General features: G+C 35.1%; 1 protein-coding gene across 1 annotated transcript in view; it reads left to right on the forward strand.

Annotated features, from left to right (window-relative positions):
• Nucleotides 1-1133: 1133 nt before the first annotated feature.
• Nucleotides 1134-27850, forward strand: part of LOC137244591 (uncharacterized) — a 154337-nt gene continuing 127620 nt past the window's right edge. Inside the window, exon 1 of the mRNA XM_067773810.1 lies at nucleotides 1134-1257. The gene's annotated coding sequence lies outside the window, so the exon portion shown is untranslated. The remainder of the gene's footprint in view (nucleotides 1258-27850) is intronic.

Here is a 27850-nt window from a genome sequence, read left to right on the forward strand (position 1 = left end):
TGTTGAAACGGCAAGTTTCCTTGGACTCCCGTTAGAGGATATTGATGACAATTTGTGATCGGTCGCGGCTATTAGGTGGGGCGAGCATTGCTACAACAACAACGACAACCATGAGGGAATAACCAGGTGAAGTAAGCCGTCAATTGTCTCGCTCTAAATTCTTCTTTCTTGTCATTCGGCTATCTGAAAAATTTTCAACAATGTTGCACCCCCTAACAGTGTGGTTTTTCGTTGAAGGTGTTGCTTTTATGATAATTGTTCATGTGAGTTTGGGGAATTTTCGGTAAATATGGAAAAAAGTTGTGTAATAACCTGGGTCGATTTGTATGGACGAAAGTTAACCGATATCGCGCCATAGATTTTTGGATAGGATTTGGGCTCAGGAAAAAAAGTTCCACTACGCATACCCAAAAAAATAATTTTAGGGCCTGCGAAAAAAAAATGGCGAAAGGGTCAATTTTTCGACCAAAACCCAAAAAATATTTTTTTTTTTTTCAAAAACCATTTGTAAAAACGTTGGCGATAACGGTTAATAGATCAACCCAATCTATTGTGTTGCAACATTTACCTAATATTTTTTTGAAATTGTGCTCTAATATTCGTAAAAAAAAAATTCGTTATTATTTAAATTTCCGCGATTCATTTTTGAATATGCTAAAACTGACCTGTGTATTATGTGGACGGCGGAGAGTTTTAGCCTATTTAGTGCTCCTGTGGAGGAGAATAGGCTCAAATTATGGAGCGAAAGTAGCGCACATACATATGTAGGTAGATTTTAGACATTTAGGCGGCCATAATTGAATTTCTGAAAATTGCCACAATTAGAAAAACAAAAAGCACTGCCACAGCTTAAGAATAGACAGACCATGGCGGAACGATACAAGGTGGCAGCATGGAACAGCTGATTATAAACTTTTTTTATTTGATTTGATACATCAACTTCCGGTGCAGTACGATTTTGACATTTGTCCATCGAATTTACAAAAACAAAATACATGAAATTATTATTTATGTTTGTAGGTATGTCACCATGCTGCCACCTTGTATCGTTCCGCCATGAGACAGACGAACAATAGTTTTACCCTTCCCATCGATCGCATACTTTGCGTTAGCTGTCAAGTAATCGGAATTTAGCTATTTCTGAAACGCGTGTACCTATAGTTTTTTTTAACCTATGTGAAATCGCATGTTTAACGTGATTGTTTTGAATTTTAAGACAATTGAATTGAGTAATTGTGATGGATTCTAATATTTCAGGTAAATATTAACACCAGTGTTTAAAAAACTGTGTGAGCTGTTATGTTATTTAATTTTGCCTGTGATTGCGCTTTTGAGAAAAAACAACAGTCTCAGTTCTAGCACAGCAAAAAACGAAAAGCGAAAGAAATGAAATGCCGTAAAAAGTCCCGTCTTCGTATATTTAATTATTGATGTTACTGCGGTTTTCCTCAGTGCCCACAGGACATAGGGAAACAAAAGAACAGTACAGCGTTATAACCATTGTAAACTTTACCAAGTAGCGCAACTAACAGCTGATCGCTCAAAATTTGCACACACACACAAACATCACAAATGGCCATATTACGGAAATCTTAGGGAAATTGAAATTAAATTTTTAAACAGACATAAAATGTTATAATTTTGGAATATATAGCATCTAGGACACCTTAATTGCAGTAATTGAAAGAAAATGTTTGCTTATACTCAAGTATTTAATTATTTTTTCTAAATTTATCTTTAATTTTGATGCAGTGATTGATCCAATGCAACTCTGGTCTTCCTACTGTTCTTCATTCCACTCCATTCGAGTGCCTATTTTCACGGCCTGCGAGTGCCTTCCACTCTATTCGAAACATAACCTCGAATTAAGCTGCCAAACTATATAGTAAACAATGGTTATAACAACACATAATATCAAGTGGACACTCAGCTGACGTTATTAATGCGAAAATTATAGAAAGGGAAAGGAAAGAAACGACAAGATACACTTTAGAAAGCCTGAGAATCATGGGAAGAAGAGAAAAGACGATCAACAAGAAAGAAGATACAGATAATATAGCATCCCCTTCAAAAAACGCGAGTACTCTATAAATAATGTAAGGAATACTCCTTTGGCAGTATAGGACTGCTCCAAATCTAATCTGTATTCATAAAAAAAATGTGCTCCAATTAACATTGCGATGTCCTAGGAGAGGAGTAGGTGATCCCACTCTCGCCTTGTTTGTGAGCATTCCATAGAGTACATACGTGAGAGTACTTTCCAAAGTACTTTGTTGCCAAAGTAAAATTTTATTATTAGTTATTTGCATGCAATATTTTACTTTTGGCAACTCTGTTCGATCGTCATCGTGTCGTCATCACCATTGTTTACTACAGGGATGCACCTTAACGTTAAGCTAATCGTTTATCAAAAAATTTCCACCGTTTCCGTTGAAACACTTCGAAATATTATCGATAAAGAAATTATCAAGATAAATTGTATCTCGTTTTTAACCGAAACGAAAAGCTTTCGTTAACGTTAAAAACGTTAACGAAAACGTGATACTTTATGTTTGAATTGTGCTGGCAATGCTATAGCCATGGTGAAGCCGTAAGGTGGCAACAACGAGCGCACATACACACACAAACTCTATGTAATTTGTTTGTGTAATTCGTTGGTGGTAATGTCAAAAATGCTCTGAGAAATGTTCGTACTGTCAAAATTCATGAGAAAAGTTGCAATCAGCTTGGATAATGCTTTCACCTTTAATGACTCCGCCATCAATCAGCTTTGCCAGCATAGTTTGAAATTAATAATCAACATAAACGATTTGATTTCGTTTTGATATGGCAGAAAACGAAACGAAATCATTTCGTTAATTTGACGATCTTAACGTTAATAAACGAAACGAAATGACTTCGTTTCGTTTATTAACGTTGATTATCGTAACGAAATGATATCGTTTCGTTGGTTAAGCATGCCTGGTTTACTATATAGTTTGGCAGCTTAATTTGAAGTTATGTTGCGAATAGAGTGGAAGGCACTCGCAGGCCGTGAAAATAGGCACTCGAATGGAGTGGAATGAAGAACAGTAGGAAGACCAGAGTTGCATTGGATCAATCATTGCATCAATATTAAAGATAAATTTAGAAAAAATAATTAGATACTTGAGTATAAGCAAACAGTTTCTTTCAATTACTGCAATTAAGGTGTCCTAGATGCTATATATTCCAAATTTATAAAGTTTTATGTCTGTTTAAAAATTTAATTTCACTTCAATTCCCCTAAGATTTGCGTAATATGGCCATTAGTGATGAGCAAATTTTGAGCGATCAGCTGTTAGTTGCGCTACTTGGTAAAGTTTACAATGGTGATCACTGTCGTTAAAAAACTAGCTATGATCGGCTGATGGTGATCCGCAAACGCATTGCAAAGGAGTATTGTTAGAGTACTCCAATATGAAGAAAATGGAACACGTAATCCAACAAGTTTTGCAGGGTCTGCTTACATTACGTGTTTAGGAAAATAGATTTTAGTATTGACGAGATTACCATAGCGATAAGATGGTATTAATAAACTGTTCATAAATGTTCACTGTTTTATGTTTTCAAAAATGTTTTATGTTTAAAAAATATTTTTAAATAGTGTTATACTGGAAAAAAGCCCTCAGCAGATTGCAATATTAGCCGTGTTTTTTGCACGCGTATATCCGTTTACGCTTAAACTTTATATGAACTGCTAAGCGACAAACTTTAAATACACCTTTGAAATTGCTGCGCAAAAATTTTGTCCTACTAAATTTCAATACGCATTATACTCAGATGTAACTGAAATATGTGTCTGTTTCACCCTCTACCAAAGAGGATAAATACAATAAGAGCCGTCACTCGTTATTTTGTGGCGAGTATCTCGCTGGAAATTGAAAAAATTGATGCCGAATGTTTTCTGAGAGGGACATTTATAATTGTCTCGCATTTATCCATGCCGTGTAGGCCCCTTGTGCAACTGTGATTTTTGGAAAGAGAATTAAATAAGTTAATTAAATACAGTTGAAAAATAAACAAAAATACCCCACGAAAATGTATAGAAGACATTTATAAACATCTCGCCCAAAAAAAAAGTAGCGACTACCTCTCAGTATACATCGAGTAAATGCCACAAAAATAACGAGTGACGGATCTTATTGTATTTATCCTCTTTGCCTCTACACTAATTCTATGTATTCTATGTGTGTCCACAATTCATCGCAACTGATTCAGCTATATGTTATACCCTATGGCCATCAGAGCGTTGTGTCTCCGCTTTTCGGTACACCCTGTTGCTGCAGCTAATTGTTTAACCACAGCCGTTAGATGGGTCTCCTAAGCATTATCTTACGTTTACGTTTACGCGTAAAAAAAACGCCTATCCTCGCTTAGATAATGCTTAGGAGACCCATCCAGCGGCAGTGGTTACATAACTAGCTACAGCCACAGGGTGTACCGAAAAGCGGAGACACAACCCTCTGATGGCCATAGGGTATAACATAGCTAAATCAGTTGCGATGAATTGTGGACACACATAGAATACATAGAATTAGTGTAGAGGGTGAAACAAAAACATATTTCAGTTACAGCTGAGTATAATGCGTATTGAAATTTAGTAGTACACATTCGCAGCAATTTCAGGGGTGTATTTAAAGTTTGACGCTTAGCAGTCCATATAAAGTTTAAGCGTATAGACGTTTACGTGTAAAAAAAAAAAAAAACACGGCTATTGTAAGTTGGTTTTTGTATGTATTTTTATCTGTTTTAATTGAATTTTATACGGATTTAGTAAACTCAATATATTTTGTATTTTTATGTAATTTAACATATTTTGTATTTTGTTTGTAACAGATTTAAACAATAAAAAAATACCTCTGGTGATACTAAAAAGTTATTAGCGAGACGCTGGGTTACAAAAGTGGAATAATGTAATTTTATTTCGCACTTTAAAAAACTTAGACCGGAAAAGCCTAATAATACCCGTTTTTTTTTTACACACGCGTATACGTTTACGTTTGTGCGTAAAAAACGCTTATCATCGCTTAGATAATGCTTAGGAGACCCATCTAGCAGCAGTGGTTAAATAACTAGCTACATCACAGGGTGTACCGAAAAGCGGAGACACAACCCTCTGATGGCCATAGGGTATAACATATAGCTGAATCGGTTGCGATGAATTCTGGACACACATAGAATACATAGAATTAGTGTAGAGGGTGAAACATGAACATATTTTTCAGTTACATCTGAGTATAATGCGTATTGACATTTAGTAGGACAAATTTTATGCGCAGCAATTTCAGAGGTGTATTTAAAGTTTGTCGCTTAGCAGTCCATATAAAGTTTAAGCGTAAACGTATATAGAAGTAAAAAAAAAACACAGCTACTATACCTTCAGATTCAACAAGAACTGGTCGGAATTACGTAATATTCAATGGTTTTAATTTTAACAGTCGCAAAGAGTCACAGTCGCAAAAATTAACACTTTCAAAAAGCAGCAGTCGTGAAACATGACATTGAACGCTTTTTGCAAACTGCAAACGACTGATATTTTGCGTTTGGTTATGATTTTTGTTTCTAAAATGAGGCGATACAGCGTTGTACGTAATACGCTGTACATGTACATCCCTGAAACTAAAAATTATAACTGAAAACATTGTTAATGATTCAAGTCGGGAGCTCGTAACAACAATTGGAAGCATGATTTTGCAGTCGATTGAAAAAAGAACTAAAATTTTATTTGATAAAAATTTTTTAGTTTCATGCGTGTTTAACCCTTTCGCTACAACTTTTGAACGGTTTGATTAAATAATCTAAGTTTTTCAATTCGTACTCATATTGGCCCCGGGAATACCAATTACTACTCCGTTTTAAAAAATTTCAAAGCTAAATGTGTTTTGGAGTGTATCCATATGGATACAAATTTTGTGTACGGTAAAGAAAAATGCTGAAATTGAGCTATGCTTTATATTAAATTTTTATTTGTTTCAAGTGTTAAAATACATAAAAATTCATCTTTTACAATAAACAAGGCATAAATATAAATATATGATATAAAAAATATATATTTCAAATTCATATACATAAATTAAAATACATAAAGAAAAAATTATACTTACAATATAAAAAGAAGGAAGAACTAAGATAAATAATTTATCAAATTAAATTGTATTTGCATTTGAGATAAATGAAAGTCCCTGAAACAATCTCGTAATCCATTTGGAATGCACAAAAAAACATCGCATTTTGAGAATTTGTATCTGGTTTGTCCCGTACATCCTTCCATTTTGCATCTACCTTTATCCTTTGAACGTTTCGGCTAATGTTGGTTTCCGTCATATCGAACTGAAGTCGATGGTGCGGATTTACGTCTTTTCCCGGAGGTCGTTGCGCTGATAGGGATATCCTCGTTTAGACATAATGTTGGGCGTCCCCGTTTACGAGAACAAGCGTGTTGATTTGACCTAGCTATAAGTCCATTCGCAATATCGTTACGAAAGCTGAGTAAGTCCATATATTTATGTTTGAACCCATTGCTTTCGTGATCTATTCTGTACTCTAACCACGAATTGCATACTGCCAAATCTACAAAGTGGTCAAATATCTTCAGAGTCCACTTTTTAGATCTTATGGAAATTCTGTACAAGGAGAGCAGGAAATCCAATTTATCTACCCCTCCCATATTCTTATTGTACTATGCTAGAATGTTTGGTTGTGTTATTTGACTATTTAACTTTTTTTCAGCAGAATACCGGGATACTGCATTTAGGGGCTCATGACCGTGCATTGATGACACAAGCTCCACAATTCCTCCATCAAGCCATCTGAGAAGAAAAATGTTATCTGCTCTCTCTATACGATGGTCAAAACTTCCACGGCCTTCTTTTTGCAACTGCTTTTCATTTTTTAAATCAAGTTTGCCAAATCTATTTCCTCTGATAGTGCCAGTAGCCCAAATGCATTTTTGGCGTAAATATAATATTAAATTTAAAGTCGAGAAATAGTTATCGAAGTACATTTTATGATTTTTTTCTTCTGGAATAGTTATTGAAAGGTGAATGACAATATCAGAGCAAAACCCAAAGTTTGATTCAGTTAATATTGTGCCTTTTCCTTGGTATATCTCAAAATCATATAGTATGCCTTTTGAGCTGCATAGGCAAAACAGTTTCATTCCCCATTTGATGGGGTTCTTTGGCATATATTGCCTCAAAGAAGTCCTTCCTTTAAATGGAACCATCATCTCATCCACACACAGGTTTTCGTCTTTTGGAAGAGTGTAGGTTTTTTGTATAAACATATTTATAAGTGGACGAATAAGATGCAGTTTATCGCTATGTGGTGAACTAGTTGTAAACTTTAACCCATTTCGCAAATAATGTAATCTTTGTCTCGACATACTTTCGGGGAATAATGGTATTACGGTACCCATTGTCCAGTACATTTCCAAACGCGGATAACCGATTGTACCAATCATTATTTCTAGAGATAGAAATTTTAAAAGTTCGTGAGTAGTCAAATTTAAAGATTTCCCATTTTTAATTGTTGACGTCTGGTTTGTTGAAGATACCAGTTCCTGAAGAAACTCTCCTGTGAAATATCCAAAAAAATACTCTATGGGTAATTTAATAGGTTTCTTTGAGCAAGATTCAATAAAAGTAGCCTCTGGAGTGGTCCAACGAAATTGGTCGGCCTTTTTCAATGGCACCTGTGGAGTTTGGAAAACACCCCTTTTGAACTGTCCCATCAACTGAATGGCTCGCTACTATATCAATTTCCCCAGAACCCTCGTCATTAGCAACATCTATATCCTGTATATTTATCTCATACGGCCCTTCTCGAGAAAGCTCTTCTAATAAAAAGGTTTCATTGTTGTCAAGGGCATCTAATAAGTTGTTAGCCAGGTTATCTTCGTCCGATTCATAATCTAAATCAGAAATATCGGAGTCGACAAAAGTTGTTAAAAGTTTTTCAATTTCTTGATCTTTTAATCTTCTAGACATTTTTTTTAATTATTTTACTGTCAGTAGAGCTAAAAACAAACGACTGTTCGATAGCAGCATCAAACGCAAATGATTTTGTTTGCCTTGTGTGTACACCGTTTACAACCAAAACTTGCTTTTGTATCCATATGGATACAAGGCTTGTTTAAAAAATCGGCGATGCTTTTGCAGATAATAAATTTTAAAAATACTTATGCAATATGTTGAATTGACCGATTTTCTACGTACTTGATGCGTTCAGAACCAGATATATGCTCACATTTATATGTAATTTGTATATAACAAACCCCATTTTACTCCAAAAAAAACAAAAAAAAAAAAGAGATGACCTTTTTTAAAACGCTATATTATTATCTGTCAAAAGTAAACCTTAAATGTTTTTATTGTAAGTGTTTCTGTAAACCTTAAAATATAATAAACAGTTGAAAACTAAGTTACTTTTTTGGGGTGGAAACTATCAGCGCCCCACAAAGTTGAATGTATCCATATGGATACTATATAGCGAAAGGGTTAATTAAAAATTTTTTTCAAAATAAAATATACACACATTTAAAATCTCATATATTCTAATTTTTTATACCCAGCTGTATTTGTACACAGGGTATTATAACTTTGATTGGATAACGGTTGGTTGTACAGGTATAAAAAAATCGAGATAGATATAGACTTCCATATATCAAAATCATCAGTATCGAAAAAAAAGTTTATTGAGCCATGTCCGTCCGTTCGTCTGTCCTTTAACACGATAACTTGAGTAAATATTGAGATATCTTCACCAAATTTGGTACACGAGCTTATCTGGACCCAGAATATATTGGTATTGAAAATGAGCGAAATTGGACGGTTATCATCCGCCCACTTTTTATATATATAACATTTTGGAAAACACAAAAAACCTGGTTATTTAGTAAATAATACATCTCGAATGTTGAAATTTGACGTGTGGACTGATATTGAGACTCTTGATAAAAATTAAAAAAAAAAAAAATTTTTAAATGGGCGTGGCACGGCTCACTTGTGATAAAATGAATTTTACAAATATTTTTAATCATAAATAAAAATCGTTAAACCTATCGTAACAAAATTCGGCAGAGAGGTTGCCTTTACTATAAGGAATGCTTTGATGAAAAATTAACGAAATCGGTTAAGGACCACGCCCACTTTTATTTAAAAGATTTTTAAAAGGGTCGTGGACGAATAACATAAGCTATATCTTTGCAAAAAAGAGCTTTATATCAATGATATTTCATTTCCCAAGTGGATTTATAATAACAAATTGAAAAAACTTCAAATTTTAAAAAATGGGCGTGGCGGGGCGGTCCCTTTTATGACTAAACAATTTTCTGTTTCGGAGCCATAACTCGAAGGAAAAGTAGTTCAGAATAGAACCATATGTATATGTATTATTGCGCAGCCATGTAACACTATTAAGCACATAAAACAAACAACAACAGCACTTCAAGTGTACAGCTGGGTATGTCATGTTCGGTTTCACCCGAGCTTAGACTTCCTTACTTATTTTTTAATATATTTGAAATGGAAATATATGTAGATATATACACAAATAAGTACAGCGTATTACGTACAACGCTGTATCGCCTCGTCTTAGAAACAAAAATCATAACAAATATACGAGGGCGCGACTGTTTACGGCATTTCATTTCTTTCGCTTTTCGTTTTTTACTTGTGCTAGAACTGAGACTGTTGTTTTTTCTCAAAAGCGCAAGCACAAGAAAGTGTTCGTATTAATAAGTCGACGAACAGTAAAATCCAGGCATGCTTAACGAACGAAACGATATCATTTCGTTACGATAATCAACGCTAATAAACGAAACGAAGTCACTTCGTTTCGTTTATTAACGTTAAGAACGTCAAATTAACGTTAATTTGACGATCTTAACGTTAATAAACGAAACGAAGTGACTTCGTTTCGTTTATTAGCGTTGATTATCGTAACGAAATGATATCGTTTCGTTCGTTAAGCATGCCTGGTAAAATCTATGAAAATCGAAATTTTGGTGACTTTTACTATTCCGAGTGCAGTTTTTTAAACACTGATTAAAATTATTAATGGTGTTTGTGATTCTTAAGAGTTATAAATGGATAAAGAACCTATTTTATTTATGAAGTTAAAAAAAATTTTCTTTTGGTTTTTGGTGTTCAAAACCAGTTTTGTTATGTTTCCAAGTCCGTCCAAGTGAAAATTAGTTTTGAACATGGTACGTGGCACAATTAGCTTGCCAGATGCATTAAATTCAGCTGCAGATAGGGGGTTTGATAGAGGGTTTGATATACCCTTGTTGAAAGTTAATAAAAAATATTTACATTCGTTTTCAATTCTAAACCATATTTTGGTTAATTTAGGTGTAGCCAGCTCATCAGGCACGAGAAAAGTAACTCGCCAATATCTCTACAATCAAATGCAAGGACAGAACTCGAAATCTTTAGATGAAAAATTATATTTATTAGAAAATAATCTTCTGTCTTCTCATACTTATTCAGCCGAAAATATGTATGCATAAATTGAAGAAAAACTTTTCTTATTACAAAGCGAAATTTAAGGAAAAGTGGTTAAAAGCAAGAAGAAAGATGCTTTTCTAAAAGCTAACCAGTCATGGTTAAAAGGAACAATCGAATTTCCAACTGAAACAAGTTTTCGCCCTGGCCGTCCAACAAAAGCTTTGGAAGATTTAAAGGACGAAGTAAGCGTAGAAAAACTGAGGAAGTCCGTTCTATGAAAGTAGATGCACTTATAGTACATGCTGCGCAATCCTCTCGATAGCAAAAGGGCAGAGGGACGCCTCGCGAATTCTAAAAGAAATCGATGAATCATGCGGCAGTTATGCGGCAGTTACCCACCGACGTGTGCCGTACGTAAGGACGTTTGTCGTACGAAGCACGTTTGACCGAACTCTCAAGCCCGTAGGAATCAATGTGTGCGTCTGTGTACATGTACATAACATATTTGTGTGTGTATTGTTTACAGATAAGCACTGTTGCCATTGACCATTTTGCATGTATGCTTATGGAAACATCAACTTTTTCCAATTTAATTTTTGATATTGTAAAAGGCCGGAATACATATTAAATAAGTATAAATAGATTAAATATTTATAATCAGCACTTTTACATAATTATTTCGAATTATTTCCACAATTTTTCAAACTTTAATTAGGCGTTTTTGCATAAAATTGTAAACGGTCAAAAATTAGCGCACAAAAGTTTACTAGGCAACTCTGTCTAGTGAGAGAGCGATCAGCTGACACGTTCTTACGGAAAAAATCAAAATTGTTTTGATTTCTACGTTCCGGGCTACGTACGTACGGGCGTTGCACGTCGGTGAGTTTTCGTTTACATTGCACACTCATAAGATAGGTCGTGTCAGCTGACACGTTTTTTCTACGTACGTTCGTGGGTAACTGCCGCATTATGCGGCAGTTACCCACCGACGTGTGCCGTACGTAAGGACGTTTGGCGTATGAAGCACGTTTGACCGAGCTCTCAAGCCCTTAGGAATCAATGTGTGCGTCTGTGTACGTGTACATAACATATTTGTGTGTGTATTGTTTACAGATAAGCACTGTTGCCATTGACCATTTTGCATGTATGCTTATGGAAACATCAACTTTTTCCAATTTAATTTTTGATATTGTAAAAGGCCGGAATACTATTAAATAAGTATAAATAGATTAAATATTTATAATCAGCACTTTTACATAATTATTTCGAATTATTTTCACAATTTTTCAAACTTTAATTAGGCGATTTTACTAGGCAACTCTGTCTAGTGAGAGAGCGATCAGCTGACACGTTCTTACGGAAAAAATCAAAATTGTTTTGATTTCTACGTTCCGGGCTACGTACGTACGATCGTTGCACGTCGGTGAGTTTTCGTTTACATTGCACACTCATAAGATAGGTCGTGTCAGCTGACACGTTTTTTCTACGTACGTTCGTGAGTAACCACGGCTTTACTCACGAACGTACGTACCAAAAACGTGTCAGCTGACACGACCTATCTTATGAGTGTGCAATGTAAACGAAAACTCACCGACGTGCAACGCCCGTACGTACGTAGCCCGGAACGTAGAAATCAAAACAATTTTGATTTTTTCCGTAAGAACGTGTCAGCTGATCGCTCTCTCACTAGACAGAGTTGCTTAGTAAACTTTTGTGCGCTAATTTTTGATCTTTTGCAGTTTTATGCAAAAACACCTAATTAAAGTTTGAAAAATTATGAAAATAATTCGAAATAATTATGTAAAAGTGCAGACTATAAATATGTAATCTATTTATATTTATTGAATATTAATTCCAGCCTTTTACAACATCAAAAATTAAATTGGAAAAAGTTGACGTTTCCATAAGCATGCATGCAAAATGGTCAATGGCAACTCTGCTTTTCTGTAAACAATACACACAAAAATATGTTATGTACATGTACACAGACGCACACATTGATTCCTACGGGCTTGAAGGTTCGCTCAAACGTGTTTCGTACGACAAACGCCCGTATGTACGGCACACGTCGGTGGGTACCTAATTGCCGCTTCACCGTCAGCGCCGCAAAATACAAAAGTGCATACAAAGCCTCAAAAAGTGCGGGTAGAGGTAATATATTGACACCGCATGCAGCATTAGCTATGTTTGTAGAAGCAGACTTAACAAGAGAACAGTATGAAGTAATTCGTAATACCAATCCGTCGCTTTATCCCTGTTACGATCGCTTATTAGAAGATAAAAAGGAATGTTACCAAACCCAAATACGGGTAACTTGTTGTTACGCAGAAAGTGACTTGCAAAGCCTCATCGATAACAAAATTATGCGCTTATCAATGTACTTAGAGGAGGTGCTGCTAGCCCTTAGCGAGGACGAAAGATAATCGCTTACAATAATATGCGAGTGGGGTGTGATGGTTCCCAACAAGCTAAGAATAAACAAAAAATTGAGGATACTTTTGAATTTCCCTAACTGTTTTGTGCCGCTAGAAATCGTCTGTGGAAACGAAAACGGAAAGAAAGTGGAGAAAGAAGAAATAATAAATTTTGTTGAATGCTCATTAAAGAGCTTAGTTGCTTCTGAAATTGAGCTGCAAGGAAGTAAATTCGTTTTCCGGCATATTTTTAAGATGACGATGATTGACGGTAAGGTTTGCAATACCGCCACAGATACCAAATCCATTAGCCAATGTTATTTGTGTAAAGCAACATCGAAAGACTTCAATAATCTAGACAAAAAATATGCCGTTACCCCAGATTCTCTTGATTTTGGACTGTCTGTCCTGCATGCAAGAATAAGATTATTTGAAAGCATTTTACATTTGGCTTACAAATTACCAGTAAAAAAGTATAGAACAAAGGGAACAGCTGGGGAAGAACTAATGAAAAAAAAAAAACAAAAGAAAATATTCAAGAAAGGTTTCGAGTGGGGTCAGGGTTATTTATAGACATGCCCAAAGCAAATTATGGTAACACCAACGATGGCAATACAAGCCGACAATTGTTTGAAAACCCAAAATTGACTGCAGATATCACATGTGTCGACTATAATTTAATTTACAGGCTAAAAATTATATTGGAAGCCATATCTAGCGGCTATGAAATTGACTCTACAAAATATGACGAACATGCGATTGACACCGCCAATTATATATAAAGTTATATGCATGGCATCCTATGACACCCACAATGTACAAGATACTAGTCCATGGTGCCTCTATAATTGATAATGCTTTATTACCAATAGGTCAACTGTCAGAGGAGGCTCGCAACAAACACTCCCGGATGTACTGAGAAAAATTTTCACGGAAGTTTTCTCGTGAAGAATGCAACCGGGACATATATCACAGATTATTGTTAAGCTCGAACCCATTTTTAAGCAGTATTTCGGTTCATGGCAGAAGAAAGAAAAGAGTATTGAAGTCGTTTTCCCCAGACACAATTAAGCTGCTCTGCTATTACCATCTAAATCCGTGGGCAAAGATGTGAGCGAGCACTCGTTGGGCGTCAGCGATGATTCTGAAAGCGGAAACTAATAAATTAATCAATTTCTGTGCACATATATATACATATATTGTTCATTTTGGCGTATTTTTAACAAATATATAAACGGTCGAACTTCTAATGAATTTCTTCATTTTTACTGTTTGAAAGGCCCTACTGCATAAAACAAATTAAAAATTTACCCTAGATAAAGACAGAACTAAGTTAATACAGTTCTTGCTGTACCACGAGAAAAATAGCCTCACTGAGCAGGTATTTTTAGTGTTACACAGTGTAATATCTATTTTTTTTAATATAACCGATTAGTTACACAAATTATTATAATTTTTCATTTATTAAACAGTTTTAAGAAGATATAGGCAAAAAAATATTTTTGGCCGCCTAAAACTTGAAAATCTACCTATGTGCAGCGATGTTACGCTGAAGCATAGCTCCAGAGTGTGTGAGCGGCATTTTGCTGAAAGCCATTTGAGGCAAACAGCGAATCCAGCAAAACGACGCATGCTGACCAAAGAAGCAGTTCCAATGGGTGTGGAATTTTTTTCATGTTCGGATTCTGCAAATGAAAGCCTTTTAGAAAAAGATAACAAGGCAACGCGGGTTAGGTAAACTCTTTCAGCATACGTTTCACACACATTCGCAAAGTGACCCCCATCACATGAAATAATAATATTTTACACATATGCATTTAGGGGCGGGCTCACGATGCCTAGTGTGGGACGTGAAATTTAAATAAATAAATGTATCAACAAAGATACATAGATCCACAAACAAACTTAACATTAATACTACTCCAAAAGTCCCACTGTGATAGAGCCACTTGATTTAAGCACGTATATATGCCTGCACAATAAAACTCTATACACATATGTACATAAAAGAATATTTGGGCTTTCTAAAAAATTTATGGAATTTTCCAGTTGCGATATTCCAACCGATTTGCTTGCTCAAATTGCCACCCTAAAGTTGCAATTACAAAGAACCTGTCTGGACTGCCACCAGAAGATCGTTTGACAGTTCTAGCTGAGCGTAGCTTCAGTGCATGAGCACAACCCCTTATGTGATCTCGTTCGCAAGCCTAGTCGTAACGTTCAAGTCGTTATTGCACGTGGTTTAAAGTCCTCATGGAAGCAGCCAGTGTTTTATGGCTTTGATCAACCGATGACTCATGCTTTATTAATGGAGTTAATAAATAAGGTTTACTATCCGGTGGTTGCTATGGTATCGGATATGGGACCCCACTACCGAAGCCTTTGGAGAGAGTTAGGTATATCACCAGGTACAACACAGTTTTTTATAAGTGGGCATATATATATATATATATATATATATAAGTATATAATTCTTAGAGAGAAAGAAGATGGTTCAATCATCCGTCAATAAATGAGGGAACAGGTTTTATGTTCTCGGACCCACCCCATCTGCTTAAGTTAATAAGAAACCATTTTTTGGATAACGAATATATTGCAGAGGGGAAAAGTATAAATAAAGAGGCATTACGTTAGGTGATGAGCCATACGTAATTTTCGGATGTGTCAATAACATACAAATTGACGAATGAGCACCTAACCGTCAAACGCGAACGTCCCCAAAAAGTTAAATTAGCGGCGGAGTTATTTTTTCACTCTCTAGCTTGTGCTATAAGGCGCTGTTACGTATTTGGTAAAGAAATAACAAATCCTTGCGAAAAGGCAGACATTTTTGATTTATTGAACGGCTGGTTTGATCTCCTCAACTCGAAGTTGAGCACAATAAGTAATACGCAGCCAGAAAACCGCACGGCATGGATATTGCAAACCAGGAAATCATACTAGACAGGATGAGTTACATATGTATTTGGACAAAACATCGTAAAAGATAGGAATGTGCTGTTGCCGTTTCAAGAGGGAATATTGATGAGAAATGCAAGCCTCAAAGCCTTGTACGAAAACGTAACCTCCCAGTACGGAATGCAATATGTGGTAACGTACAGGCTCAATCAAGATATAGTTGAAAACTTTTTCAGTGCGATGAGAAGCAAATGGGGACTGCAAGATCACCCCAGCCTGCTTCAGTTTAAGTACTTATTATGTAGCATCTAACTTAACAAAACTCCTTGTAACATTACAATAGTAATTTATTGCCGTACTTTTATAGCAGGAAATACTGAAATTTTTGGGAAGAGGAAGGGGTAACGTTGAGCCTGACGATACTGAATGGCTCGAATTGGGTGATATTCAAGTCAATTCGCCAGAATTGTTTAAAACAAAAATGTATTTATTAGAACGCTTATTTCAAAGGTTTAATGTAGAATAAGTTTTCAGAATGCAATATTTCCCCGATAAGCTAATTAACCTTAGCGGGGGAGCAGATCTTCCCTTAGAAGTAAAGAAAATCTTCTTCAGAAGTAGAATGCACATACGTATTAAATATCTCAATAAGTGCTTAAAGTACCGAAGGCAAACTTGTACTTTTTAAGCAGAGTAGTATTTATTTATTTACTTTCATTTACTTTTATTCGTTGGAATGGTACTAGAATCCCGGTTTAAAGAAGTATCCTTTGGTCCCATACAAATATCAGCATATAAATTCCTTTTAACGTTTCAACTTTTATACAATAATATTGCTGTCTTCGAAACCAAACAATTAATTTATTGCAAAAATATGGCGTTTTTTATATATACATATATAACGTAAGTCGTCTAGAAATCATAATTCAAGAAGTCATACTTATGTGTTTCATTCTAAACAGGGTTTCGAAGTAACAAATCAAAATAATTTTACCAATACTACTGAAAAATCTAATTGGCGGTCATCATGTTCATACATGTTCATCCTCAAAAATAGTTCGAGTTTACTATCGTACAAACTGACGGCGTACGCTAATAAAGGCATCGTACTTACTCGAAATGTCTTATTGAGCATTGAATTATTAATTATGTTAAAATTTTAATATGAAAATTACAATATAATATGTGTATGCACAACTAATTTGCCTGCTGTTCACAGATTTGTAAATAAAACAAAAAATTAAAAACAAACTGTGATAAATACATATTTCAACAGTGCAAATAATTCTAATTGCTTGACTTGTGGTTTTCAAATGATATACAGCAGTTTGCAACATTTTATTATTTCCCCCTTTCTACCAAAAGGGGTAAAAACTTAATGCCAGTTTACCCTGTTTTCCATTTTTTAAATGCATCCCTACCATTTCAGATAGCGTACATCTTCTGTTTTTTTTTTATTTACTTCACCTCGGGGGCGTAGCGACGGGGCAAGAATTTCGGGGTTTAAACACTCGCCCCTTGCCACAAGATCATTTGATTTTTTAGGTCGTTACAATTCAAATATTTTATGTTTTTATGTCTATGTTAATAAATTTCTTTATAATTCTGCCACGTATTTACTTTGTTGGTGATATTATATTTTTAATATGCAAGCATATGTATGTACGAAGTGAACACTTATATATTTTAATTATATTCTGTTTCATTATAATTCTGCAATTTATTAAATATACAAATGTACATGTTAACTTTTACTATAATTTCATAAAGAAGTTTCCTTGTAAATTTGCCTAACGACCATCTACATACATATCAGAGAACAGCAAAAATCGAACACAACAACGTTCGATTACATTCGGCAACATGATCGTGTTCAATGATCCAACTTGCTTAAACGAACATAATCGACATTGATTTAAAATCAACCAACTTATTGCATGCGTGAATATAATCAATTCAGGCGTTTGCTCGATTGCCTCAACCGCGATTACATTCATCGGAATGAAAAGGCAAATATGAAAACTCCATTGCATGATTCTTCTGCCGTTACGTCACGGTGACAAGCTACATATAAACATACATATAAACATTGCTTACGGTTCTGTTTGTTTACCGAACTAAAAGATACTAATTCTCGTGCTTTGATTTTATGCTCCACATTTAAATATTGTTAAATTTACAGCATTTTTTTGAAGTACACATTTCCTATTTTGAAATATAATGCAAATTTGACATTATTTTCCATGTGGAAAACACATTATTATAATGTAATATCTGCATTTTTTTCATGTGAAAAACACATTTCAAAAATGTAAAATTCAAATTATTTGATAAATGAAAAAATAAAGTGTTTTTCTCATTTTAAAATGTAAAAACCACATTAGTGTTTTTTCCGTGTAGATATCAATTTTTTTAAATAAAATTTTTTTCTATTCGATCAGTTTCTTTCTTTTGAATTTTATATACGTATACGTTAGGTCTCATGCATAGGCTCAAAAAGCATGAATTCTACCTATTCCTGAAGGAGGTACTTCGGTTTTTTATTATCAATTTATCGATGATTAATATGACAGGAATGCGATTCTGTGGCTTTTCCTAATGTTCGCATGTTGTTGAAAATCTTGTGTACGCTTCCAGTAACAACGGCAACGAACGAGAGATCTTTTTCAACTCTTAGGCTGACTAAAAACTATTTGAGAAACACGATGAGTGAAAATCGATTGAATGGCTGTGCATCACTAAGCATCCACCGTGATCAAATTGTTACCATTGATGAAGTTTTAGATGAAATGGCAAAGAAAAGCCGACGCATGCTCTTGAGTTTTTAATGTAACCTTTTTCATATCATATTCTAAATACACGTACTTTAATTTTAAAGCTAAAGATATTTTTTTATTTATTTAACTGAAAAAAAATTAATTTCTTAATTACGAGCCTGCATAAAAAAATTACGAAAGCGTAAATTTTTCGACCAAAATACTGCCCAAAACCCAAAAAATATTTTTTGAAAAAAATGTTATCGCCAACGGTTTTACAACAGTTTTTTGAAGAAAAAAAATATTTTTTGGGTTTTGGTCGAAAAATTTACCCTTTCGTCATTTTTTTTGCAGGCTCGAAAATTATTTTTTTGGGTATGCGTAGTGGAACTTTTTTTCCTGAGCCCAAATCCTATCGAAAAATGGATGGCGCGATATCGGTTAACTTTCGTCCATACTAATCGACCCAGGTTAATATAAACACAAAGAGCGTTTCTATTAAGTTTATTTCGGGAATGGACCAGAGACCGATCCGTTTTAAAAAAACCATATTCAGTAGGATTTTTTTTACTGTTAGTTATGTTTTTTTACATCTATATACATATACGCTTAAACTTTATTCATATGAACTACTAAGCGTTAAACTTTATCTACACTTCTGAAATTGCTGCGCAGAAAATTAGTACGCCGAAATTTCAATACGCATTATACTGAGATGCAACTGAAATATGTGCTTATGTTTCACCTCTACACTACCTCTATGTATTACCTCTACAAATGGTGTGTACCCACTATTCACAGCAACCGATTCAGCTATAGGTTATACACTATGGCCAACAGAGGTGTGTTATTCCTAAACATTATCTAAGTGAGAATAAGCGTTTTTTTTACCAACAAGCCTAGACGTATATATGTGTAAAAAAAACGGCTGCTACTCTACCAAATAAACAAATAAAGAAAAATTATCATTTTATTCACTGCATCCGTTCATGCTTACTGCTTCGCCCACTTGCTGATAATGCCGTCATGTACATATGCACAGTTAATATTAGCCGTGTTTTTTAACACGCGTATATCCGTTTACGCTTAAACTTTATATTGAGTGCTAAGAGACAAACTATAAATACACCTCTGAAATTGCTGCGCATAAATTTTGTCCTACTAAATTTCAGTACGCATTATACTCAGATGTAACTGAAATATGTGTCTTTGTTTCACCCTGTACACTAATTCTATGTATTATATGTGTGTCCACAATTCATCGCAACTGATTCAGCTATATGTTATACCCTATGGCCATCAGAGCGTTGCGTCTCCGCTTTTCGGTACACCCTGTTGCTGTAGCTAGTTGTTTTACCACAGCCGCTAGATGGGTCTCCTAAGCATTATCTAAGCGAAGATAGGCGTTTTTTAACACGCGCAAACGAAACGTATACGCGCGTGTTAAAAAACACGGCTATTAGCGCTGTTTTTTTATACACGTAAACGTCTATACGCTTAAACTTTATATGGACTGCTAAGCGTCAAACTTTAAATACACCTCTGAAATTGGTGCGCATAAAATGTGTACTACTAAATTTCAATACGTATTATACTCAGATGTAACTGAAATATGTGTTTTTGTTTCACCCTCTACACTAATTCTATGTATTCTATGTGTGTCCACAATTCATCGCAATTGATTTAGCTATATGTTATACCCTATGGCCATCAGAGGGTTGTGTCTCCGCTTCTCGGTACACCCTGTGGCTGCAGCTAGTTATTTAACCACTGCCGCTAGATGGGTCTCCTAAGCATTATCTAAGCGAGGATAGGCGTTTTTTCACGCGGAAACGTAAACGTATACGCGTGTATAAAAAAACACGGCTATTGTTGACGTCTTTAAAATTCATTGCAGCATTGATTTTTTGTTGTATTCGTAGAGCTTGTAGCGTCATTCGGGTCCGTTCTTTTCCCTCAAATGTTCGCATAGTGCTGTTGTTGTTTTTCTATTTTTGGCGTCTCTATGTTCGTTTATTCGTACGCTTAGCGATCGCATCGTCGTTCCAATGTATATTTGGTTGCCATATATATAATACTTCTATATCAATACCTTCCTATCTTCCTAATGTGCAAATTTTCTGTTAATCATTATTTGCTGAAGCTGTGCAAATGTATGTTCTGCGCATGCGCGGACTTTAGCCGTGTTTTTTAACACGCGCGTATACGTTTCGTTTGCGCGTGTTAAAAAACGCCTATCTTCGCTTAGATAATGCTTAGGAGACCCATCTAGCGGCTGTGGTAAAACAACTAGCTACAGCAACAGGGTGTAGCGAAAAGCGGAGACGCAACGCTCTGATGGCCATAGGGTATAACATATAGCTGAATCAGTTGCGATGAATTGTGGACACACATATAATACATAGAATTAGTGTACAGGGTGAAACAAAGACACATATTTCAGTTACATCTGAGTATAATGCGTATTGAAATTTAGTAGGACAAAATTTATGCGCAGCAATTTCAGAGGTGTATTTATAGTTTGTCTCTTAGCAGTCAATATAAAGTTTAAGCGTAAACGGATATACGCGTGTTAAAAAACACGGCTTTTGTTAGGGTTACGGCTGAATTCTGTAATTCAGTCTCATCTCAAGTCTCTAAATTTGAGATTTTCCTTTAGAGACAATTTTTGTGACTTGAGATGATTTCGGTATTCAGTAAACGAAAGTCACAAAAACAATTCACCATATCAACGAAATTCAGCAAAATGACAATTTACTCATACATTGAACAAATAATATAGCATTGCATTTTGTCAACGCATTGTTGAGTGGTGTTGTGGCTGAGCTTGCTAAGACTAAGACGCCGTTCACAACTTTTATAGAAAAACCCAAAGTGTGTAGGTTCGAATCTCAGCGGCGCCACATAGAGTTCGATGTTTTCTTAAGTATTTTCTGTTTTTTAATTTTTTCTATGTTTATTTTAATTTGAGGAATAAAAAAAATATATTTAAAGCGTTTTTCGCAAATAATTTTCATACTTTTTCTGAAATTTTCACGTTTGTGATCTGCCCCGGCCCAGCTCACAAATTAGTGATTGCTTTTGTGAGGCTGGAGACATGAGACAGCTTACAGAATGGCAAATTGTCTCAAAAGTGATTTTCACCCCAAATTGTCTCCAACAGTGACTAGAGACGGCTTACTGAATTCAGGGGGCCTACTCTATATTGCGATGCGAAAGAAAAAATACGCGAAATCGCAAAATCGGTACTTTGTATCTTGACATTCGCATGTATATTTTGACTTTCGCATTCACATTTTGCCCATTCGCAATTTTTCTCCCTTTTCGCATTGCCGGCACTCTGTAAAGCGAAAGCGAATGTCAAACAGCATTCATTTTCGCATTTTTCTTGCTACAAGTAATAGGCATTCGCATTGTTCAAATATGTAAGTATTAATTGATGATTTTATAAATTGATATCTTTATATTCATTTAAAAATATATAGGGCAACTCAAAAAACAAAACAAACACAAAAGCAACAATTTGTAATCCTAGTGGACTTAAAATACATAAATAAATAACAATTAAATCGAAACCACTTTTTTATAAAGCATTTCTATTTGAAATCATGTCATTTTTTATTTGTTCTCTGATACAACTAGCAATATTTCCCATTCTATGATTTTCCACGTTTTCTGTATTTATCACGTTCACTTCTTCCAGTTCAATTTCTGAACTGGGAGGATTTCTTCATTTAAATCAATTCTTTCTTCATTTAAATCGTCCCACAATGCTACAGAATCCTTTTTTTAATTTGTTCAACAAAAATTAATCGTTTGCCGAATTTGTAATCGCCTTGTTTCTTTTGTTCTCTTTCTTTGAGTTTGGTCAGTGATGCATACTCAAGCAAAAAATTAGCGAAAAATAAAAAAGCGACATTGTTAGCGATGCGATAGCGCTACAGAGTTCCAATTACCTTTCGCATTGCAATACAGAGTAGGCCCACAGCTATTAGTGAATTGTAGTACCCTACAAGAATACTGACTATCATATGACTATCATCTGATTGTCAGCAATGTCAACCTAACGATCAGCGCCTCATACAAACTTTCTATCACGAACTTAAGGGGACTTGCGCAAATGTGATGTAAACAACCGTGTACGTGTGAGTTTTTGTCTCCTTCTTGTACACCAACATGGCCTACTGATTAAGTATATAGCCGTACTGCTCACTCTCATTCCTTTTCCTGGATCAGTGCTGACACTCTAACTATCAAAAAGTGTCATAAATGATAGTTTACTGTAGATATCAGGTTTGACTGTTATACTATCATAACTGACCATTGTTATATTCCGCCAAAAATGAAACAATGCTTTTTGCTTTTTATTTACTTTATTTCATTACGTTTTTAATTTTGTACGTGATAAAAGCATACGTGTTTTTTATTTGTTGAAAATAAATAGTTTTATAAGAATTCGAGTTCAGAATGTTCAATTTAAATTCAGAAATTCATGCGGATACACATTTAAAAATGAATCACCACTAACCACTATTATTTTTCGGGTATCAAATTTTTGAGTGCGCCCCATACATTCCGATAGCTTTTGGTGTTTTTTAATATTATTTTCGATTTTTTTCTTTTAGCATGGAGCTTTGAAATGCTCTCTTTTTCATTTTTTAAACTTATTTTTTATATGGTTTTCTTCGGTTGAAAATGGCGGAATTTAAAAAATAACAAAACAACCGTGATAATCATTTGATTGTCATATGACAGTCAGTAGTGACAACATGATTAAAGCGGATAAACTGTTCTCGCATACATAAAATTCCGTTGAGAATTATGTACCTGTCTCACATGCATAATGGTATCTGCTGTACGTTCTTTTGTTCTGTACCAGGTGTCCGAAGCTTTCCCAGTTTGAGTCCTTTTTCATGATTATAGGCTGTCGTTGGGAACATGCGGACATGCGTGAGCGAACAAAGGAACATACATACATTTGAGTATCAATGTTTACGTCATCGCAGGATCAGCATTGTCAATTACAAGTGTGAGTGTATTAGTAAAACTATCAGCGTTTCTTGTAGGGTAGCGTGTGTAGAAAAAGTATTAAAGGGGTTTCAACTGGTCACTATCCCCTTTACACAACTTCTGCATACTAATTGTTATAAAATCTCAGTTTAGTCGATTAAACAATGAAAAGGCCAACAAATACAATACAAACTTGATGTATTTATTATTTAAACATGGGCTGCAGCCATACAAGGTACATTATTTACATAAATAGTATTTTTGAAATGAAAAAAATTCAAATATACATGTATAAAAATATACTTATACATAACCCCAACAAGCATTTCCTTAAAGGTTTTTAAAAATAATTTAAAGTGAATTAGCTTGAACAAACGATAAATAAACGTTTTCAAAATTTCCGTGTTTTTTTCGTTTCAAAAAACAAATGAATACCCAAATAAAACTGATTACTTCCTTACACAGCTGTGTCCGGTGATTATTAAAGATGTCATTGCTAAATAAATTTTCGATGGCTATGTGATCGTCCATGATACTATTGGAGACGGCTTGTTGAAATATACATATATTTAGGCCTTTTTTACAAAAATTTAACGACAGCCTTGAGATTTTGTCTCCTTCTCTCGTTGTATATCTATACTGTAATGTTTGACAGGCTGCACAGTTCAGTAGTAGTGATATAGAAGTATTATATATCAGACTAATTCTAAATATTCTCGCGAAATTTTGTTCTCGCGGATTTTTTTATTCCTGCGGGAAAATTCCTCCAATTCTTTTCTGCTAGGGAGAATAATAATTGGGGAATAGGAATTTCGAATTTTCGAAGTCAGCTGTTTTGTCAATTGAAATTTCGTTGCGCATTTCTTATTTTGTTTAAAAAATTTATAATTATTGTTGCCAATTTGTTTGAAATTAATAAATAAGGTATAAACAATGCACATTATTGCATTTCATGTGGTATTCACTGAAATGAGTAATGAATTGGTGCCACAGCAACATCAACAGAGGAGCATAAGAAGAAGACCGGCGGATAACACAAATCCGCCGGAGTTACCTGCATTCATTCTGCAAAGCAATTTTCTGGCGGCCAAGTCGAGTTGAGTTCGCCTTTCGCCATATGTCAAAATCTTGTTAACCCTTCTTAAAAAATCCTTGCGCAATTTCTGGATGTCTGCATCAAATATGCGAAAAGCTCTTCCGTTGCTTATGATATATTTTTCGATTTAAAATAAAGAATATTGTGGTTGTTGTTGTCGTTGTATTAACAGTGAGAATATTTTGGTAGAATTAAAATATTTTAAATTTTTTTAAATTTGTGATCATGAACTCCTGTTCATTTAAATTGTAGATTTCCCGTATAAAGACCGTGTTCTTTTTTTTTGAATCCATGGGTGATTTGAATGGTAGTTTATCATTCTAGATGATGATACAGCTTAGCATACCAATAAGTTTTTAGGGTGGTTCGATTTTATAACTTCGATATCTGGAAAGGGCTACTTGTTGTTTTTCTCTTTCTCTACAGTAAACTTTATTTTGGTATGCTGGTTATTTATGTATGTATTAAGTATTTCTTCCATGTCATTGGTTTTAATTATAGCGAATATATCATCTACATATTTGTTTATGTATTTGATATATATGTCGTTTAATTTAATCTCGGCAAGGTTTCGTCAATTATTTTGTCTGAATCTATATCAGCTACAGTGGGCGATAGAGGATTCCCCATAGGCATGCCATATAGGTGAAATAATTGTTATCCCTTAAGCAAAATTCGAGACAGGCTTGAAATTGTTTGTTCGCTAATGTTGTGTGCATTTCTAGGTTACCCCACTGTTTCACGACGCAGAAAGAGTGACAGGAGCAATAAAAGGAAAATGGAGAAGGGAGAGAGGTGGAGGGGAGATAGAGATAAAAACTAAAAGTGTTATACGGACATAGGTGCTAAATTTATGACAGAACAACGACTGCCGGGTCTAATAGTATAATATAAAAATGTTTATTTAATGGTGTGTTCAATTTATACTTAATATTTAAAAATCCATGAGCTTATCACCTGCTTAAAATATTTCAATATTCAATTATTGCGTTTGTTTAAGAGAAACTGAAAAGAAAGAAACATATACTGGCATATTGCGATGGTACAATTTCGAAAACCGCCACGTAATCATAAATAATTTGTGAAATCTCCATCAGAAATGGTTTTGACTCGAAACATTTATTTACACACACATCGCTAAAATATTTGTAAGAACAACACAACAATTAAAATAATGAATTAATAAAAAAAAATTAGCACAAAACGAAGAATTGAGCAATTTACGTGCAGTAGCAACAATTATGTCATTATAATTGCAGTTTAAATCACTGTTTTATGGCAAGCACCCGCATACATGCACAATTTGGGCTGATCACTTGTTTGTGGAAGTGCTCATATCTGCTCATAATTAAATAAAAGTCTTACCGTAGTATGGTTTAACACGCGGCATATACTTCATCCAGGTTTTATATTTTTTTGTTAACATTGATAAATCGCAAATGTGTAAAGCTTCGTTCATATTTTGCATGTTAACCTCTTTTACAATTCTTTTCAGGTCTAACTTTTCTTCGTATGTGTTTATTTTGCCAAATGCATACATAGTTTGATAGCAATTTCTTTTCTTCAACTTCTCAACATAAGTTCGCGACAAGAACTGATTCAGTTTCATTTGGCGTATCTAATATTATTGTTCCTTATCATTTAAATTTGCTCAGCGGCTTTAATTTATTAAATTTCTAATCAGTTTGCTATTATGCGATTTATGATTACCGTAGAAAAGCAAGCCATTTATCATTTTTTAGAGTGGCTAATGTCAATTGGGAGCTCCAAGGGACATCAAGTCTTTCTTCACCACTTTACCCCAACTCTTTCTCTTCTTCTGGGGTGTACAGAAGGCGAAATTTTGGTAAATCCAATGAAATAAATTTCTTCAACATACTCCAACAATTGAACGCTATTACCCGTCGTGAAACAAGTCACGCTAGCTGCCCACACTATGTCTCCATTGTACCATTAGAATATGTCAGCAATTATACCCTCATCTAACAGATTGGTTACGTTTTATGACATGTTATGTTACACAATGTAATAGCTAGTAGGTAGGTAAGAAAGCTATTGCATTCTGGGGCAAGTTGGTTCGCAACCAGGCCAGCCCCCATAAATTTTAAATTTTTTTTATAACTGCAAGTGTTTGGGTTTCCCTAATTTAAATTGAAACCCGTATATATGTACATAAGTGCACAAAATAGTTTCACATTTAGACTAAAACTTTTAACCGTATACAACAGTTTACCTGTAGACAAGACAGCGGGATAGGGGGTTAGAATATACCCGCGGTAGGTATACCTGTAATAAGAGGCGACTAAAATACCAGATTCAAGGGGTTGTGTAGCGCAACCTTTTCAGGTTGCCAGCGCAATAATAGCTTATCCAAACTCAATTGTCAACCTCGCCTATCCGTGGCGAATCCTGTTTCATTAACAGCCGAGGGTCTGGCGACCCCGAACTCCTCATAGATATAGGGGGTGGTAGGGCGGTATGGCCTAGAAGGTCGCATGTGGTCATAACAAATGGTTCCCGAGATGTTGTTGTTGTTGTAGCAGTGCTTCGCCCCATCCAATAGGTGTGACCGATCACAAATTGTCATCAATATCCTCTAACGGGAGTCCAAGGAAACTTGCTGTTTCAACAGGGGCGGACCATAATGAGAGGGGTGTTAGAGGCGTTGGTTCCACAATACAGTTGAAGAGATGGTTGGTGTCATGTGGGGACACGTTACAAGCATGACATATAATTGTATGTCGGGGTTGATTCTGGATAGGTAAGGGTTTAACCTGTTACAGTATCTAGATCGAAGTTGAGCTAGAGTGACTCGCGTTTCCCTAGGGAGTGTGCGTTCCTCTTTTGCAGTTTAGGGTATTGTTCTTTGAGTACAGGATTCACCGGGCAATTCCTGACATAGAGGTGCGACGCCTGTTTGTGGAGTTCACTGAGGACCTGCTTGTGTTTTTTGGCTTCATACGGCTGTGTTCTCAGGTGCCGTATTTCCTCATAATGCTTACGGAGAAGACTTCTTAAGCCCCTGGGCAGTGTTGGCTCATCAATCAGATTATTTGTTGGGATGCCCAGGTTTCTGCGTATTCAACATGAACTGTTTGGTTAGCATTTCATTTCCCCTTAATGGGGTGTATTCTCGCCTCCTTTTGTATATGGTGTTCTGGGGACATAAGAAGACAAGCCGTGGCGGTCCTGAGGGCAGTATTTTGG

The sequence above is a fragment of the Eurosta solidaginis genome, chromosome 3 (genome assembly GCF_040869045.1).
Source record: "Eurosta solidaginis isolate ZX-2024a chromosome 3, ASM4086904v1, whole genome shotgun sequence".
Classification (NCBI taxonomy): Eukaryota; Metazoa; Arthropoda; class Insecta; order Diptera; family Tephritidae; genus Eurosta; species Eurosta solidaginis.